The sequence below is a fragment of the Gossypium arboreum genome, chromosome 7 (assembly GCF_025698485.1).
Source record: "Gossypium arboreum isolate Shixiya-1 chromosome 7, ASM2569848v2, whole genome shotgun sequence".
NCBI lineage: Eukaryota > Viridiplantae > Streptophyta > Magnoliopsida > Malvales > Malvaceae > Gossypium > Gossypium arboreum.
This window is the reverse complement of record NC_069076.1, coordinates 65,512,985-65,517,720: the sequence shown is the minus strand read 5'-3', so window position 1 is coordinate 65,517,720 and position 4,736 is coordinate 65,512,985. Positions and strand designations below refer to the sequence as shown.

At 33.8% G+C, this 4,736-nt stretch overlaps 1 non-coding gene across 1 annotated transcript; it reads right to left on the bottom strand.

Annotated features, from left to right (window-relative positions):
• Positions 1-4,356: 4,356 nt before the first annotated feature.
• LOC128295659 (small nucleolar RNA R71) lies at positions 4,357-4,463 on the bottom strand. The gene has a single exon (XR_008286219.1). It is a non-coding gene; the product is annotated as a small nucleolar RNA R71 (small nucleolar RNA).
• Between the last annotated feature and the right edge of the window lie 273 nt (positions 4,464-4,736).

Genomic DNA, 4,736 nt, shown 5'->3' with positions numbered 1-4,736 from the left:
AGTTAAATCAGAACAATGGTTTTGGAAGCACAAATCTGAGGTCAAAATATTTATTTTATTATTATTTTAATATTTACAACATGATAATGTGATTGTGTGAAAATTTCATGAAGAAATTTTATCGTTTAAATGGTTAATTTGGTAAAAAGGACTAAATCGCGTAAAGTGTAAAACTTGTGTTCTATTAGCTAAAAGTGTCAAATAGCTATAGAACCTTAAAGTTAAGGTCCTTAAATATAAGTTAGACCATTATTATGATAGTGGATGATAATGGCATGACAGAAATGAAGTTTTGAAATAATTTAAAGGTTAATTTTGGTATTTGATTATTAAAGGTTATTTTAATTAAAAACAAAACACAAAATTTGGTGGCATTCATCTTCTTAGACGAATTTAGAAGAATAAAAGAAGCCTTATTATTTCATCTAGGGTTCGGTTATTTGAAAGCTAATTTAGTAAGTCATTTTGATTCGGTTTTTAATAATTTCTATGTTTTTGAGATCATTGCTTCGTATTCTAGCTAGCCTGTACCTTAAATTTTCAAATTGTTAAAGATTTTTCATGTTTCCATTGTTTAATTCTTGATTAATTTGATGATTTATGATAGATTTAGAAGGTTTAATGTTAGATTAATAGTTTTTGTAAAGTGATTTTTGACAAAAATGTCAAAAAGGGATTAAATTAAGAAAATGTGAAATGTGGTAGTTAAAAGTATGAATAAATTTAAAATAAGGGCTGCTAGTAACATGTATTAAATTCGGCTAAGCATGGGTTTGTACTAAATTGCATGAATTTGCAATTTTATGTGATAAGGACTAAATTGTAAAAAAATGTGAAAGTTTAGGGGCAAAAGTATAAATGTGCCTTAAAGAGTGTTTTGGACTAAATTGAATGAATAGATGATTAAATAAGTTAATTTTGAATATATTTAGATCAAGAAAAGTGAAATACGTACTTGGATCGGGGAAAAGATAAAGTTATTGACTAATTGACTAATTGACTCGATTCGCTATTTTCACATTCGAGGCAGGTTCATATGTGATAAGCATTGTTACAATAATGCTTTAAATGTTTTGATATTGCATAAATTGTGTTTATGAACTAATAGTCATGTTTGAAAACAATTCGGATATATATATATATATATATATATATATATATATATGGCACTTAGTGTGCGATTCAAGAAAGCTTCGGCTATATATGGCACTTAGTGTGTGAGACCGAGATAGCTCCGGCTATGTAAGACACTGTGTGAAATTATAATAGCTTTGGCTATGTAATAGCACTTAGTGTGTGAGATATCAAGTATTCAACAGTGTTCCATAAAGGTATGAGTTAGTTACAAAATTGTACAGGTATGTATATGTAAAGTATGAGATTCAAGTAGAAGAAGTTATGAATTTGCATATAAGCATATGATTAAGCATATGGAAGGTTTGTTGTTTTCATGAATTATATGTTACGTAGTTCAAATTGATGATTTGTGTATTATGATTTGTTGAGTATATTTCATATGAACTTACTAAGCTTTATAGCTTACTTTGTTTATTTTTCTATGTTTTATAGTCTTTCGAAGCTAGCTCGAATTCGGGGATCGTTAGAGACTTTATCGCACTATCGAACATCTATTTTGGTACTTTTGAAGTTATGTATATATGGTATATGACATGTATAGGATTGAGTCATTTTGAGTATGTATGATGAAGATGTATTTATAGGCCATTTGAGTCGGCTTGTGATAATGAATTTGTTAATGTATTAAGTTGTGTAAATGACTTTGTTTTGAGTTAGGTAATTGACCTATATTAAGTGAATGAAGTTGAATTGATAATGCATGTTGGAATGGTTTAACCATATGAATTATATATGTGAATTATGTCTAGTAAAACAAGTTGAGTTGATAGGTACTTGAATAGGTAAATGACATTGAATTGAGTATTGAAATGGTTAAAATGGATATAGTATGATTGTGTATTGGTTGATGACTTTTGGTTACATATTTGTGTCTTAAAATGGTACCAATTGGGCTTGTATAGGTATGTGCAAAATGGGTGGCAAAATGGCTTGGTAAATGGCCTATTTTTGTCCACACGGGAAGAGACATGGGCTTGTGTCTCAGTCGTGTGCAACACACGGTCATGTTGCACAGCCATGTGTCCCCTGGTGTTGAAATTAAAATGAAGACAGTATGCTCAAACGGTCTCACACACGGGTGTGTGTCCGGCCGTGTGGTACGAGTTAGTATACCCCCTAAATTGCACACGACCTAGCCCATGGGCATGTGACTTGGTCGTGTTGCATAAGTGATAAACCGTAATTTATACATATTTTTACCCTATGTTTAACGCATTTAATGGATGATTTCCCATTAGAATTGGTAAATTCGATGCTCCTAATGCTTTAATTTCATGTATTATACCTAGGAGAGCATAAGAAAGTGAAAAGAATGAGGAGCGGGCCAAAAATGAAGAAAATGGGTGAAAGTATGAAATCAATACGGCCTGAACCACCTCACACGGGCAGACCACACGGCCGTTTCAATTTGGCAGGCTCGAACACGGCCTGAAGTAATCGAATACGGACGTGCCACACGGGCGTGTCCCTGCCGAGCCCAAGTTGAGTCCAATTCGGAAAAGGCTAATTTTGAGGGCTCTTAGGCATTTCAAAGCCTATACATACACCCTAGAGGAGGAAGCAAAGGGACACAGAGAATAGGGGGCAAGAAATTACCCCAAGAAAGCCGATTGATCCATCTCAGAAGCCGGATTCATCATCAAGACTAAAGATCTCTCCTCAATTTCCCTTCAGGAGTTTTGGGTTTTCTTTATGTTTTGTATTATTTATTATTCTGAGATGTTTTCTTGTTCAGTTATGAACTAAAACCCGTAAATACCTAAGGGGAATGAAACCTAAGATGAATCTTGTTATTATTTTCTGAATCGTATGATAAATATTTAACTTGTTCTTAATTATGTGTTCTTAATTCTTGTTTTGATATCCCAGGATACTGATTCAAGATAAGCTCTTATTCAGAGGAGGAATAGACCCTGTTTAAGAGTACATTTGTCATAATTAAGCAGAGTTGATTGCGCGCATAGACATAGGGTGACAAGATTTTGTCGGATTAGGGTGAAACCTAATAAGGGGATCCATAGATCGAGTTAATGCAACCCTAGAGTGTTAATTAGAGAAAAGTCTTGGTTATTCAATCTAGGGATTAGACGTTATTAGTTTTGAATAGGGATAATAACATAACTTAAGGATCTCTACGGAACAAGTTAAATGAATAAATTGTCTGATTCAGAGCCAGAATAACAAGTACAGTCTAGGTGGATTTTTCCTTAGGTATTGCCTTCATTCAATCGATTTTCCTAAAAGCAATTTCCCAATTCTATTCCCTGTGAGTTCTTAGTTTAGATAATTATTTAATTAAAACAAAAACCTCTTTATTCTTAGGCTAGATAATAAAAAGACAGTTATTACTAGTACTTCTAGTTCCTTTGGGTTTGACAATCCGGTCTTTCTAAAACTATACTACTGTTCAATAGGTACACTTGCCTACATCGCGATAATAGTTAGTTCAAGAATGAGTAATTATAAATATTTAAAACCTATCACAAAATCACGCGATCAAGTTTTTGGCGCCGTTGCCGGGGAACTAAGATATTAAAAACACTCAATTTTTATTACTTTAGCCATTTATTTTTCTTGCAATTCAATTTATTATTATTATTATTTATTAATTTACTTTTTCTTTCTCTTGGCAGGTTTTTATAGTTTATGACTAGAAAAAACCCGTCAAGACCACTACTTTTTGACGAAGAAATCGATCGTACAGTATGCAAAAACCAAAGAGAAATAAGGCAAAGCTTAAGATACATAGAGAACGAACAAGAAGACGATACTCAAACCCCAACCGAAGAGATGGCTGAAAACCAAGACAATCAGCTACCTCCTGCAATTGCGGCTAATCAAAATCCTGCTCCACGCACTATGTATGATTATGCTAAACCTTCTTTAACAGGAGCTAAATCTAGCATAGTTAGACCTACTGTAGCTGCAAATACTTTTGAACTGAAACCTAACACAATTCAAATGATACAACAGTTTGTTCAGTTTGACGGTTTGCAGGTTGAAGATCCCAACACTCACTTAGCAAACTTTCTGGAATTTTGTGATACATTTAAAATCAATGGCGTTTCTGATGATGCCATATGTCTTCGGTTGTTTCCCTTTTCATTGAGGAATAAAGTTAAACAGTGGTTGAACTCGTTACCACGAGGGTCAATTACTACTTGGGAACAAATAACCAAAAAAATTTTTCTCAAATACTTTCCGTCGGCTAAAACGGCTAAATTACGCAATGATATCTCTTCGTTTGTGCAGATGGACCTAGAAACACTTTACGATGCATGGGAGAGATACAAAGACTTACTGAGAAGGTGCCCTCACCATGGGTTACCGCTTTGGCTTCAGGTTCAAACATTCCATAATGGCCTGAATCCTTTGACTCGACAAATGGTTGACGCAGCTGTTGGTCGAACCATCAACAATAAAACACCTGAAGATGCCTATGAGTTTATAGAGGAGATGTCACTGAGTAACTATCAGTGGCAAGTCATGAGGACTAAGCCAACTAAAGTAGTAGGCGTTTATAACGTTGATTCGGTTACTATGCTGTCAAACCAGGTAGAACTTCTAAATAAAAATATTGATGGTTTTCTTAGTTCTTC